This window comes from Zea mays, chromosome 9 (genome assembly GCF_902167145.1).
Source record: "Zea mays cultivar B73 chromosome 9, Zm-B73-REFERENCE-NAM-5.0, whole genome shotgun sequence".
Taxonomy (NCBI): domain Eukaryota; kingdom Viridiplantae; phylum Streptophyta; class Magnoliopsida; order Poales; family Poaceae; genus Zea; species Zea mays.
The window spans coordinates 130,221,214-130,236,627 of record NC_050104.1 but is presented as its reverse complement, the minus strand read 5'-3'; the positions used below and the strand labels follow the sequence as shown (position 1 = coordinate 130,236,627).

The window sequence follows — 15,414 nt, the reverse complement described above, 5'->3', positions numbered from 1 at the left end:
TGTGTAGACTACACTGGTCTAAACAAAGCATGTCCGAAGGTTCCCTACCCTCTGCCTCGCATCGATCAAATCGTGGATTCCACTGCTGGGTGCGAAACCCTGTCTTTCCTCGATGCCTACTCAGGGTATCACCAAATCAGGATGAAGGAGTCCGACCAGCTCGCGACTTCTTTCATCACGCCCTTCGGCATGTACTGCTATGTCACCATGCCGTTCGGCTTGAGGAATGCGGGTGCGACGTACCAGCGGTGCATGAACCAGGTGTTCGGCGAACACATTGGCCGGACGGTCGAGGACTACGTCGATGACATCGTAGTCAAGACAAGGAAAGCCTCCGACCTCCTTTCCGACCTTGAAGTGACATTCCGATGTCTCAAGGCGAAAGGCGTGAAGCTCAATCCCGAAAAGTGTGTCTTCGGAGTACCCCGAGGCATGCTCTTGGGGTTCATCGTCTCCGAGCGGGGCATCGAAGCCAACCTGGAGAAGATCGCAGCCATCACCAGCATGGGGACCATCAAGGACTTGAAGGGCGTATAGAGGGTCATGGGATGTCTCGCGGCTCCGAGCCGCTTCATCTCACGCCTCGGCGAAAGAGGTCTGCCTCTGTACCGCCTCTTAAGGAAGGCCGAGTGCTTCACTTGGACCCCTGAGGTCGAGGAAGCCCTCGGGAACCTGAAGGCGCTCCTCACGAATGTGCCTATCTCGGTGCCCCCAGCTGCCGGAGAAGCCCTCTTGATCTACGTTGCCGCGACCACTCAGGTGGTTAGCGCCGCGATTGTGGTCGAGAGGCAAGAAGAGAGGCATGCATTGCCCGTTCAGAGGCCAGTCTACTTAGTCAGCGAGGTACTGTCCGAAATCAAGATCCGCTACCCACAAGTTCAGAAGCTGCTGTACGCGGTGATCCTGACGCGGCGGAAGCTGCGACACTACTTTGAGTCTCATTCGGTAACTGTGGTGTCATCCTTCCCCCTGGGGGAGATCATCCAGTGCCGAGAGGCCTCGAGTAGAATTGCAAAGTGGGCGGTGGAGATTATGGGCGAAACAATCTCGTTCGCCCCTCGGAAGGCCATCAAGTCCCAGGTCTTGGCGAACTTCGTGGCTGAATGGGTCGACACCCAGCTCCCAACAGCTCCGATCCAACCGGAGCTCTGGACCATGTTCTTCGACGGGTCGCTGATGAAGACAGGAGCTGGCGCAGGCCTACTCTTCATCTCGCCCCTCGGGAAGCATCTACGCTACGTGCTACGCCTCCATTTCCCGGCGTCCAACAATGTGGCTGAGTACGAGGCTCTGGTCAACGGGTTGCGGATCGCCATCGAGCTAGGGGTCTGACGCCTCGACGCTCGTGGTGACTCGCAGCTCTTCATCGACCAAGTCATGAAGAACTCCCACTGCCGCAACCCGAAGATGGAGGCCTACTGCGATGAGGCTCGGCGCCTGGAAGACAAGTTCTACGGGCTCGAGCTCAACCACATCGCCCGGCGCTACAACGAGACTGCAGACGAGCTAGCTAAAATAGCCTCGGGGCGAACAACGGTTCCCCCGGACGTCTTCTCCCGAGACCTGCATCAACCATCCATCAAGATCGACGACACGCCCGAGCCCGAGGCGCCCTCGGCCCAGCCCGAGGTACCCTCGGCCCAGTCCGAGGCACCCTCGGTTCGGCCCGAGGCGTCCTCGGTTCAGCCCGAGGTAGCCTCGGCCCCCGAGGGCGAGACGCTGCACGTCGAGGGGGAGCAAAGCGGGGTCGCGCCTGATCAAAACTGGCAGACCTCGTACCTGCAATATCCCCACCAAGGAGAGCTACCCCTCGACCGAGCCGAAGCTTGGCGGTTGGCGCGGCGCGCCAAGTCGTTCGTCTTGCTGGGAGATGGGAAGGAGCTCTACCACCGCAGCCCCTCAGGCATCCTCCAGCGATGCATCTCCATCACCGAAGGTCAGGAACTCCTACGAGAGATACACTCGGGGGCTTGCGGCCATCACGCAGCACCTCGAGCCCTTGTCGGAAATGCTTTCCGACAAGGTTTCTACTGGCCAACGGCAGTGGCCGACGCCACTAGAATTGTCCGCACCTGCGAAGGGTGTCAGTTCTACGCAAGGCAGACCCACCTGCCTGCTCAGGCTCTGCAGACCATACCCATCACCAGGCCTTTTGCTGTGTGGGGTCTGGACCTCGTCGACCCCTTGCAGAAGGCACCCTGGGGCTACACGCACCTGTTGGTCGCCATCGACAAATTCTCCAAGTGGATCGAGGTCCGACCCCTAAACAACATTAGGTCCGAGCATGCGGTGGCGTTCTTCACCAACATCATCCATCGTTTCGGGGCCCCGAACTCCATCATCACCGACAATGGCACCCAGTTCACCGGCAGAAAGTTCCTGGACTTCTGTGAGGATCACCACATCCGGGTGGACTGGGCTGCCGTGGCTCACCCCATGACGAATGGGCAAGTAGAGCGTGCCAACGACATGATTCTACAAGGACTCAAGCCTCGGATCTACAACGAGCTCAACAAGTTCGGCAAGCGATGGATGAAGGAACTCCCCTCGGTGGTCTGGAGCCTGAGGACAACGCCGAGCCGAGCCACGGGCTTCACGCCATTCTTTCTAGTCTATGGGGCCGAGGCCATCTTGCCCACAGACTTAGAATACGGTTCCCCGAGGACGAGGGCCTATGCCGACCAAAGCAACCAAGCTAGTCGAGAAGACTCGCTGGACCAGCTGGAAGAGGCTCGGGACAAGGCCTTACTACACTCGGCACGGTACCAGCAGTCCCTGCGACGCTACGACGCCCGAGGGGTCCGGTCCCGAGACCTCCAGGTGGGCGACCTGGTGCTTCGGCTGCGACAAGACGCCCGAGGGCGGCACAAGCTCACGCCCCCCTGGGAGGGGCCGTTCGTCATCGCCAAAGTTCTGAAGCCCGGAACGTACAAGCTGGCCAACAGTCAAGGCGAGGTCTACAGCAACGCTTGGAACATCCAACAGCTCCATCGCTTCTACCCTTAAGATGCTTTCAAGTTGTTCATATACCTCGCTCCAACGCAAAGTTTAGTCATCAAGGAAGGGTCAGCCTTGCCTCAGCAAAGCCCGACCCTCCCTCGGGGGCTAAAAGGGGGGAACCCCCTCTGCGTCGAAATTTTCCTCGAAAAAAGATCTTTTCTGCCAGAATGTCTTTCGTGCTTTTCGACTATTTCGAAAGTGGATCCTGAAAACGACGGAGTACACGTAAGCAGCCAAGGATGACCGAGCCGAGGGACTCCTACGCCTCCGGGATACGGATACCTCACTCATCACCTTCTGCGATAAGTAACTCACGTTCGGATAAGTGATTCCGCGGACCGAACAAGTCTTCACGTTCGAAAGCTCCTCTGCCGAAGCGATTCTTCGGGCCTTCTCGACTGCGTCGGTGACAGAAACCTATGGACGGGTAAGAGTGCGCGTAAGCGGCAAGGCCGACCGAGCCGAGGGACTCCTATGCCTCCGGGATACGGATACCTCACTCATCACCTTTCGCGAGAAGCAACTCTCGCTCACACAGACAATTCTGTTACCGACGAAAAAGTCTAGATACTCGAAACAAGAGGAAAAGAAACGCGGCTTTACAACACGACGAGGGTGTGTTTGGGCCTCGGCGGCCGCAGAAAACACACACTACAGGATAATCCGATCCTGCAGGCTCGGATCTGGACAGTTGAAGGGAGCCGCAGCACCCTCAGCGTCGACAACACCTTCGGCGAGGTCTGACCTAGCCTCGGACGGTGACGCGGTTCGAGGATCTCCACTCTGAAGGACGACATCATCACCACGCCCGGGCCATCGCCGCCAGGGTCTTCTCCGAGAATCCGGCCCGAGCAGAAGGCTCGGCTGGTCACCCCGAGGCCTCAGCCAGCTGTCCCCCGAAGACATAAGCCCGGCCCGAGGCCTCGGAAGATCAACTCCGGCGTCGGTCCCGCTAACGTACGACCCGGCCAGGCTCCGGCCGACCAAGTCTTCTTTTCGAGCCAACTCTGCCTCTGTCCATGCTGACACCGCTACCCCTGGCCTCGGCTCATCGAAGAGCGGCCGAGGGGTTCCTTTAACTAAGCAAGAGAAGCCTCGGACAACAAGGCTGACCGAGCCGAGGGACTCCTACGCCTCCGGGATATGGATACCTCACTCGTCACCTTTACACGGGGCGACTCACGCTTGGTGAAGCAGTTCAGACAACCAACAGGCGAGTCTTAGTGCTCAAAAATGAGGAAAAAACACGGCCCCGTGCCAAAAATACATACATGTTCAGGCCTCGACAACCACAATGGACAAAAACACTGGCATTCAAAGTGCCATTACAAACGGAACTCCGGTTCCACCTCCGCAGGTACGAACAACCCCACTCGATGGGGGGGGGGGCCTGCGGAGCAACAGAAGACCGACGGGCGGCTCGCCGTCGCCCGCTCCGGCAGCAACGACAACGACCCCCGCTCCGGGTGGCCGAACTGCAGCAGCAAGGGCCTCAGGGCAGACGCTGTTGCAACCTTGCCCTCGCCCACGCCGACGCTCGAGGGGCGAGGACAAGTACAAAGAGCTGGAGGCCCGAAGCGCGGATGGTGGCGGTGATCCCGTCGGCAACGGGGACTTCTCGAGCCGCCTCCACCTCGGCACCAACGACAGGGGCCGTCAGCCCTCCGGCAGATCCCCACTCAGATCCTCCCAGACGAGTGGGGCACCGACCTCCGCGTGGAGGCGCCATACCGGTGCAAAGGCAGGACCGCCCCAGAACACGAACGCCGCCCTGGCAGCGCGCGATATCTTGGGCGGTCCTCCCGTGCGCACGGCGCGGCAACCGCCTTCCGGCAGGGGGGCACCGGGAGCCAAACTGACGAGCCCGACGTGCTGAGGCTGGCGACGCCCGCCGTCGACCAGCCCCGCGTTGTCGAACTCCGACCCGCCCACAGGGCCAGTGAGCGCCCTCTCCCTCGAACGCCGAAGGAGAGGCCGACCCACGAACCCGCGCGGGAGGTAGAGCTCCGGCTCAGCCCGGCCTCCACCCCAGCGAGGATGATGAACATCCTTGAAGCTGAGGGTCGGACCAAGATCGCAGCCCGGCTTGCTTCTCCCCACCCAGGGGCTGGTGGTCACCGTCTCGGGTGACCGCCGACGGAGGGGTGCAGCCGGGCTGACTGATGAAAATCCTTGAAGCCGAACGATGGCTGAAAGGTACCAACTCCCACGGAGTTGCGTTCCTCCAACGACAAGGCGGAAAGACTGCGGGTATCCCCCATCCGGGGGCTTGGAAGGTGGAAAGACACGATGCATAAGGGAGCGCGAAGACATGGTCGTCTTTCAAGGGGGTCACCCTCCTTTTAAAGGCGACTCTCCCTACTTGCGTCCCCAGCCGTCGTGGGCTGAGTCTTCTCCAACATGCTCCAAGGTCCTCCCCCTACGGCGCGGGGGCTGGGTCCCACACGTCATGCAAGTTGGCCCAGAGCAGAAGAAGCCAAACCGCCGCGCGCGGTGCATGCAACCGTCCAGCGGTTACAATTGGCCCTCCACTTTTGCCCAGACCAGCGGGCGAAAGGGCGGGTAGCCATGCAGGCGGCATGCAACCGCGCCAAGTGGGCGCACTTCTCCGACTTCCAACACGCCCAGCATGGAGGCCCAGGCCCACGCGTCATGCAACCGGCGCGCCGGATGCTGCGTGCGAGCAACTGCACCGCCACCCGTGCCACTGCCACGCCTCCTCGACTGTGGAACCAGTACCGCGACTCGAGGCAACCCTATGCACGACCCAGCAGCGCCAGCCTGGTGCGATGGTCAATGCGACCAAAAATGGGCCGGCAGTAATGGCGGTGGCAGGCGGGCAGGAGCAGCGGTCACGTCGTCAGCCAGGCTTACGTCCCATCCAGGGGCAGCGAGAGAACCCTCTCTCACGGCGTGAAGACGACGCGCCCGTGTTCCGTTCCTCGAACGGCTCGCGCACGCGCAACGGCCGCCCCGCGAACCGCACGCCCCGTCACATTAACTCCGCGGCGGGAAAGGCGGCGCCTCTGGCACGGGGAGCGAGCGACGCTTCGCCTTCGCCATAATGACCGCGTCAAAAAAGGTACGCCACGTCGTTCAATTTCGAATCCTTTTCCTTTTTTCCTCTTTCTCTCTCTTACAACAGGGACCGGGAAAGGGGGATACCCCAAAAAGGATCCTTCTCCGTGAAGGAACCAGGCTCCGAGCCTCCCTACTGATCAGAGGTTCGAAGGCTGGCCCCTCGGAAGGGTTCAACAGCCGCCTCAGAGCGCGTGGGCTCCACACCCACTACTGGTCAGAGGTTCGAAGGCCGGCCCCTCGGAAGGGTTCAACGACCGCCTCAGGCAACTCGGGCTCCGCGCCCACTATTGATCAGGGGTTCGAAGGCTGGCCCTCGAAGGGTTCACAGCCGCCTCAGACACAGAGCGAGGGATGACCATGGGTACGTTCGATACATAACCAAGGCTCGGGCTGTGCTCCCGAGGTACCCTAGGACATTTCGAAGACCAGCGGGAACGATCTTGTAACGGAATCCCATCAGAGGGAGGCATCGAGCCCTCGGACTCCGTCGACAGGGGACCGGGTCCGGCAGATCACCCGCAGGTACTTTTGGGCGCGCCTCTGGGCCTCTAGCCGACCCCTAGCAAATGGGGCACGGACATCCGCTCGGATTACCCGGCAGCAGCTCACCGGAGACACCATGTTTGGCGCCCATCAAGGGCAACATGGCGCTTTCCCCCCTCCTCCTTGCGGAAAGGCGACACAGGGGTGTATGTAAAAAAGTCGAGTCTGTCCCTGATCGTCCTCTCGCCCTGTGCAGAGGCTCGGGGGCTGCTCTCGCAAACCCGGCTCCGGCCAAACCGTTGACAGCGTCAACATACCAGCCCGAGAACTTGGAACCCGACCGTGCACCCGGGCTACGGCCAGCTCGCATGAGGGAACAACCAGACCAGCCGAAGCATTACGCGAGGCATTAAGACCTCGGAGGAGTCAAACCACTCCTCCGAGGCCTCGGGGGCTACACCCGGCGGGTGCGCTCGCGCGCACCCACCGGAACAAAACGCAACCGAGAAAGGCTGGTCCCCTTGCAAAAAAGTGCAACAAAAGCCTCCAAGCGAGTGTTAACACTCCCTTCGAGGCTCGGGGGCTACTGTCGGGGACCATAATTAGGGGTACCCTCAAGGCTCCTAATTCTCAGTTGGTAACCCCCATCAGCACAAAGCTGCAAAGGCCTGATGGGTGCGATTAAGTCAGGGATCGGTCCATTCGAGGGACTCGATCACGCCTCGCCCGAGCCTAGCCTCGGGCAAGGGCAGCCGACCCCGGAGGATCTCCGTCTCGCCCGAGGCCCCCCTCCAGCGGCGAACATACTTCCCGCTTGCCCGAGGCCCTGTCTTCGCCAAGAAGCAACCCTGACCAAATCGCCGCGCCGACCAACCAAATCGCAGGAACATTTAATGCAAAGGTGGCCTGACACCTTTATCCTGACGCGCGCCCTTCAGTCGACAGAGCCGAAGTGACCACAGTCACTTCGCCGCTCCACTGATCGACCTGACAGAAGGACAGCGCCGCCTGCGCCGCACCGACTGCAGTGCCACTTGACAGAGCGAGGCTGACAGGCAGTCAGGCCCGACCTCAGGCACCATAGGAAGCTCCGCTCCGCCCGACCCAGGGCTCGGACTTAGGCTCAACCCCTGAAGACGGCGAACACCGCTCCGCCCGACCCAGGGCTCGAACTTGGGCTAAGCCCCGGAAGACGACGAACTCCGCTCCGCCCGACCCAGGGCTCGGACTTGGGCTCAGCCCCTGAAGACGGCGAACTCCGCTCTGCCCGACCCAGGGCTCAGACTCAGGCTCAGCCCCTGAAGACGGCGAACTCCGCTCCGCCCGCCCCAGGGCTCGGACTCGGGCTAAGCCCCGGAAGACGACGAACTCCGCTTCGCCCGACCCCAGGGCTCGGACTCAGCCCTGGCCTCAGCCGACAGTCTCCGCCTCGCCCGACCCAGGGGCTCGGACTCGACCACGGCCACGGAAGACAGACTCGACCTCGACCTCGGAGGAGCCTCCGCATCGCCCAACCTAGGGCGCAGACCGACCACGTCGACAGGAGACGCCATCATTACCCTACCCCAAGCTGACTCGGGCTACGGGGAACAAGACCGACGTCCCATCTGGCTCGCTCCGCCAGATAGGCAATGATGGCGCCCCGCACGCTCCCTGATGACGACAGCTCTCAGCCCCCTTACGGAAGCAAGAGGACGTCAGCAAGGACTCGACAGCCCCGACAGCTGTCCTTCCGCCAAGCTCCAGCGCTCCTCCGACGGCCACGACACCACACGAACCGGGTGCCAAAACCTCTCCGGCTGCCACGACGGCATGTACTTAGAGCGCTAGCTCTCCTCCGCTAGACACGTAGCACTCTGCTACACCCCCATTGTACACATGGATCCTCTCCTTACGCCTATAAAAGGAAGGACCAGGGCCCTCTTACAGAGGGTTGGCCGCGCGGGGACGAGGACGAGACAGGCGCTCGCGTGAGGCCGCTCGCTCCCTCTCCCGCATGGACGCTTGTAACCCCCTACTGCAAGCGCACCCGACCTGGGCACGGGACGAACACGAAGGCCGCGGGATTTCCACCTCTCTCACGCCCATCTCCGGCCACCTCACTTCCCCCCTTCGCGCTCGGCCTCGCGCCGACCCATCTGGGCTGGGGCACGCGACGACATTTCACTCGTCGGCCCAGGGACCCCCCGGCCTCGAAACGCCGACAACATGATTACTTAGTACCAGAGAGTACTCAGTACCACAATACATTACAACATAATGGTACTCCAGCAATCTTCACTTGCCTAATTCTAATCCTCACTACATACACTACATCATTAATACACTACATAAATGTATTAACATCCATCTAACTACTTCATTACATCTAACTACATTACATACACTCCATCAATCATACTCCAACAACAACGATCCAATCTCTCACTAATGTCATTTCTTGACTTGCATTAACATTCACCCAATCTGACACATCATAATCAGTTTGGCCATGCGAACTGTAAACCCTAAAATTTAGTAGGAAAAAAATATAATAATAATAATATATATCATAAAATAATAAAATAAATAAATAAGAATATAGAATAGTGTTGTGAGAATATTTTTTTTGTGAAGACCTTTGAAAATCTATTAGAACTCTCCCTCCTCGTGTTTAAACAATAATATTAAGTTAAAATTAAGAGACCAATAAATAGTTGAGGGGAGGTTGACCTTTTGCCAAAGGTTTTGTAGTAATGCATTTTATTGGCAACATGAATTAGACCTCCGATTTTAAATGAAGACATAAAATGAGAAAAGGAGAAATGGGATTCTAGTGCAACTATTTATTTCTTCCATAAGTGAATAACAAGGAAAATAAATAATAATATGAAAAACAGTAGGGATTATATTTACATCATTATTAATTTTGGAACTCGCAAATCTGAAAGAAATCAAAAGGGGAATTTGAATTTGGTTTGAGTACTTGAAATCGAAAACAAAGCAGAAAAATTCATAAAAGAAAAGGAAAAGAAAATTTGGCAGACCTCGTTTTGGGCCCAAAGTCGCTGCTCGGCCCATCTCCCGTACATAAACAACACGGTCATTTGGGCTGTATCCCTCGCCCGCCGGCCCACTCCACGTCGCAGCGCCTCAGCCACACATGCACGCTTGAACCCACTTGGCTGTCGCGTGGGGCCCGGACGTCAGGAACTCCTTCCTCCCTTATCCACTTTTCTGTTGGGCGCTGTTTCTCTTCCTGGTGAGATCTCCGCGGAGCTTGAACCAGTGACGAAATCCGTTGGGATTTGGTGGGCGCCTGTGGCTGGGTCTTCTTCTCCCCTCGCGCGACTCGCTCGCTCACCGGCCGCCGGGGAACTCGGGGTCAGTTTGGCCGACTGATTACCTCCGCCCACCTCTACATAAAGGACCTAGCCGCGACCTCTTTGTCCTCCGAACCCATGGCGTCGTGCCCAACCCAGGTCCCGTCGCGGGCGAAGCTGGGATGAACACCACCGCCCAGGAAACTCACCTGCGCTGCCATTTTGTGCGCATGGTCGGGCCGTGGTGTGTCACGGGTGAATGGTGAAGTTGTTCCTGGGCAATAGTGGCATTTTTAGCTCTGTCGATGTTATAAAGACAATGATATTGGGCTCTCAAGGGTGTAGATCCCAACCAGATGTCATCCTAGAACCGGACCTGTGTGCCGTCCTGTACCTTAAAAGCTCTAAAACTGAAAAACTCATGTTTGATCTTCATTAGGCCACACAAAAAATATGAATCTCCCTGCCTCCATTCTGCTTGGGATAGAGGGATTGATCTAAGGTATTTATTTCGAAGCAATTGTTGCCATATTCCATCTGAGTTCAGAAGATTGAAGAGCCATTTACCAAGCATAGTTGTGTTTTTAATCCTCAAATCGTGGAGACCTAAACCACTTTGGTTCCTAGGTTGGGTGAGTATCTTCCACTTCACTAGTCGATATTTTTTCTTATGTTCGTCTCCTTGCCAAAAGAAGCGGGATCTGAAGTAATCTAATTTTTTTCATCACGCCTTTGAGAACGTCGAAGAAAGGCATCATATACATTGGCAGGCAAGTGAGCACCGAGTTGATTAGTGTCAATCTGCCCCCGATAGAGAGATGTTTGCCTTTCCAACTACTCAGGCGCTTTTCAAATCGTTCCTCAACTCGCCTTCAATCCGAGTTCCTTAACTTCTTAAACTGAATGGGAATACCAAGGTAATTAAAGGAGAATTCTCCTGCCCTACATTTAAAGATGTCCTTATAGATATCTATGTCATTTTGTGCTTTTCCAAAACAATATAACTCACTCTTGTGGAAATTTATTTTGAGGCCAGATAATTGCTCGAAGGTAAGAAGGGCAAGAAGGGCGGGCCTGGTGCAGCGGTAGAGCCTACCGTCTATAACCGGAAGGTCCCGGGTTTGAGTCCCAGCCTCTGCATATTATGCGGGTAAGGATTGACGCTTATCTATAATCGGAAGGTCCCGGGTTTGAGTCCCAGCCTCTGCATATTATGCGGGTAAGGCTTAACGCTTAAAGATACCCTTTCCCAGACTCCGCACAGTGCGGGAAGCCTACGACACTGGGTACACCCCTTTTTTTTATAATTGCTCGAAGGCACATAGTATGAGTTTCATATTTCTAGCTTTTTGAGGATGATGAGTTAATTAAAGCTTTGTATGAGATGTCTTCGGATCCAAGGTGGAAAGGGGAATGAGGCTTCAAGAATGGATATACTTCTACACTTGAGGCTGTTCTTGCTGAAAGGTTACCAAATAGTGGGATATCTGCAGTTCCACACATTGACTCTAGAGTTAGGAATTTTAGAAAAAAAAATTGGAGCAATAAAGTTAATGCTGAAAAATAGTGGCTTCACCTGGGATGACAATAAGAAGATGATCCAATGTGAAAGGAGTCAATATGAAGCTCATTGCAAGGTATGTCCTTGGCGTTTGTAATTTATTTTTTATTTACTTGTGTTGCATTTTGATTTCTATGTGATGTATTTTGGCTTAATGGTAGCATCTTAATTTGATCCTTTGCTCTGTTTTATTTTGCAGAAACATCCTGAAGCTAGAGGCCTATATGACGTCGCATTCCCATATTTTGATGCATTGTCGACCATATATGGAAATGATATAGCTACCGGTGAAGGTGCGGAAGGGATTGATGAAGCCGTTGGGAACTTAGAACAAGAGCTTGCTACTGGGTATGGTAATGATCATGAAGAAGAGGAGGGCATGAGATCTATAGAACCCCTAGGTGGTCTACTGATTCAGCATCATCAAGTGTGAAGAGGAGGAGGACATCTGGGAAGGAGAAGAGTGGATCAAGTGACCCTCTTTTGGACATGTTAAATGAAGTCCAAGGTGATCTAAAGGGTGTGGCTATGAATGTTGGAAAAATGACAGCGGTTATGGAGCGCGAGGCTGAACTTCAAGAAAAAATTAAGGGATAAGGCAGTAGCAGAGCTACGCAAGCTTGGATTTACCCGGACTGAACAGATCAAGGCAGCAGCTGTGTTTGTGAAAACACCAGATCAAATGAGCATGCTTCTAACACTTTACGAGACTTTGAGGAGAGAGTTCATCCTACACATGCTTGATATTTGTTGCATGCTCAGTTCTTCGGTTGCCTAGAAGTAGTAGTAGTATTTGCTAGTTTCTAGTTGGTTAATTCCATTGCACAGCTTAGTTGCCCCTTTAAATTCCATTGCCTAGTTGCTTAATTCCATTGTTAGTTTCTCTATTTCTATTGCCTAGCAGTAGTAGTAGTAAGTAAGTAGTACATAGTATTTGTTAGTTTCTAAGATCATGTTAACTCGCTGCATTTTTGATAAGTCGCTTGTAATATGCCTCCTGTTGCTGTTTGATTGACAATAGCATGCTTCTCCTTTATTTTCTTATGTTGGGAACCCTGTTTTTTAGAGGATGAGGAAAGGAGGCAGATGGAAAGTGGAAAAAGGTAGAAGTTTGCATACTCAAGACTTGAAAGTGGAACAAGAAGGCGAAGATCATGCATTTTGTGGTCTTAGCGATGCTTGCTTCAGTACATTCGGACAGGAGCTTGCACAGTCGGCGAGTGCTTAGTGATGCAGTACAAGATGCATGTCTTGTTACACCATTGTTAATTTTCTAATTTTCTTTGAATTTTCGAATCTGGAATCTTAAATTTCTTAATTATTGAATCTGAAATCTTGGGTATATACAATACAAAGTCTGAAATCTGGAATATTGGATTTGATCTAAGCTCCTTTGCTCGTGTTATCACTGGCGTTCCAGCCAAACACAGGAATGGAATTGAAAACATTTCCGCTGGCAACCAAACAAAGAGTGCTAACAAATTCCTTCCGTAGGTGATTACATTATCTATACCGTTACCTTCGCTGAACCAAACACTACGTTGATTAACACACTGTTGGAGATGCTCTTAGAGTCTATACTAACTTAAATAGATGGCATACGATGCTTCTTTGCAAATTAATTTCGATGTACCTTTTTAACAATGTAACGCTACCAAAAATCAAAGATTAATGGAGTCGGATGGGCGAGTACTATGCATGGTCGATATGATATATACCGATGGGTACGACGACTTCCGGTGTTCTTGCTTGCCTTTGATGCCTTCCATGTGACGGAAAAATATACTATAAGGATGCAGCGACGACTCTCGAGATACGGACTGATATACAAGGTCATAATCTATATGGTTTCACGATGTGCTAATTACTATCAAGTATATAATTATTTCTTCTACTACAAAAATGAAGGTGAGGCATGCTGCGGCATTTGGTGATTCTTGATGTTTATGCAATAAGTAACCGGTCTAATTCGATACTAGAGGGATCACCACTTATCTTGTTAAATGCATCGGCATTGTCACGTATTTTGTCAAATTTCAAATTTGCCATATTTTAAGGCACGAGAACAGTAAGTTTAACATGCTGGGTCATCAAGCATCAGGCTATGACATCATAGGTCTAATTTTCACAATGAAAAAAGTCGATGCAAAAGGACCTAATTACAGCGAATTTTCAGGAACTAACTATCTGATTTCTAAAACTGACTAGTTCATTTTTCTTTCTTTCTTTCTTTCTTTTTCTTCTCCTCCTCCTCCTCCTCCTCTTCCTTCTTATTAAGCTACGTCGGCTTTAGAAATCGGCGAGACCTGTTTTTAAGAGATTTCGCAAAGAAAAAAAAAATCCAAAATACTCCTCTCATCTACTTACGATCTCTCATCTAGTTATGATGTCTATTTTAACTATGTAATTATTTCATCTATTACAAAAAGAAGGTGAGGCATGCTGCGACATTTGGTGATTCTTGATGTTGATGCAAAATAACACTAGTACACATAGCCTCTATAGTGGCGGTTCTAGAGACGTTTTCACTGGCGCTTTTCAGTGCCGCCAGTGCTAGGGGCCAGTGGAAATCGTCATTTCCACTGGCGGTTATTCTAGAACCGCCAGTGGAAATGCTATTTTCACTGGCGGTTTTATAAAGAAAACCGCCAGTGAAAATAACATTTCTACTGGCGGTTTGTTTTATTTAGCCGCCAGTGGAAAATTTTTCCGCCTTTTTTTAAATTTTCAATCAGTACTGAAATTTATATATATTTACACACACAAAACATATATATATATATATATATATATATATTGATATTAAAAGCAACATGGAATTAAATTTTATCATACATTTATATACATCAAAGTCTTGTTTACAACCATGTATGCATCACACATTATATACATCAAAGTTTTCACTTAAGCTCTAATAACTATCTCGGCTAAGAGATAGTCTACTAATTTCTGTTAGTATTCTAAACTCTGGCAAAGCTAATGTTCCGGAAGCATCGTGATATTTCCCTTCTGCGGGAATGACCTCTTTCAATATGAATGTGCACAGGTCCTCAACTATGCCATACAATGCACCTTCAGTCAAGTTCTCCGGGCTTCCTTGTTGAAATTGCTGTAAAGGAAGTTTATAAACATCATCTATTTATACTCAATAATAACACATTTGCATCTTTAATGACATAAATACATACGTGACTATTACTAATAATACCTTGCCAGGGTTCGTGATGTATCGTCCGTTCATTCTCATGAACTCGCACACGTAGAACCCACATAGGACCGATCCGGGTGGTTGCTTGTGGCACTACATAACGGGAGATTGATTATTTAGTTGCAACATTGTCCTATGTACGTACATGTATGATATGTATTCATAAATTCACATACTTACCGGCCAGTTATAATGGATGTCTAGTGGCACGGCTTTTTTGGACGTGTCGTACTTTCCACCTTGAAACTTATAAAACCTAAATGCCCTGTGATCTCAAATAGAATCACCATGTTATTCTACAATTCTCATCGATATAAGTATGCATGCATAGAAAAGGCTTACAGCTCTAAGATGCTGAGAAATTTTGAATAGGCCGAAGGCTCGGTGTGCAAGGAGTCGAGCACCAGCACCTTTCCAACCTTAGGATAAATGAAGAAGCATATCCAGTGGTCCCTGTACGAATCAAACTTGTGATACATGTGTATTGAAATTATTAATTTTATTTATGCAAAATCACACTTACTTAAAGTTGTACGGGGCCACTATGGATTCCCTGTCTTGAAATTGAAGCATTGCGTGTCCTATGTAGGTGGCGTATCTTGCTTCAAAATCCTTCTTCAGATCCTGGATACGCACCTCAATTTCTTCGTCTGTTAGCCCCTGTAATGCTTCGTTGCCTTTTCCGATTCTAAAAGTGTGGTTATCCTCGCATATCTTTATTGGGTTGAGATACCCAACCCTTTTACTGGCACTAGCATTGGGATTGGTACCATAAAGGA

General features: G+C 52.3%; 1 long non-coding RNA gene across 4 annotated transcripts; it reads left to right on the top strand.

Moving 5' to 3' along the window:
- The first annotated feature begins 8,814 nt into the window (after positions 1-8,814).
- Positions 8,815-12,791, top strand: LOC103640281 (uncharacterized). 4 transcript variants are annotated; one of them, XR_002265287.2, is made up of 4 exons: positions 8,816-10,498; positions 10,614-10,783; positions 10,903-11,503; positions 11,627-12,791. It is a non-coding gene; the product is annotated as an uncharacterized lncRNA (long non-coding RNA). The 4 variants fall into 4 exon arrangements; XR_002265288.2 differs by having other exon boundaries at positions 8,820-10,498; positions 10,903-11,016; positions 12,494-12,789; XR_002265285.2 differs by having other exon boundaries at positions 8,815-10,783.
- The last annotated feature ends 2,623 nt before the right edge of the window (positions 12,792-15,414 follow it).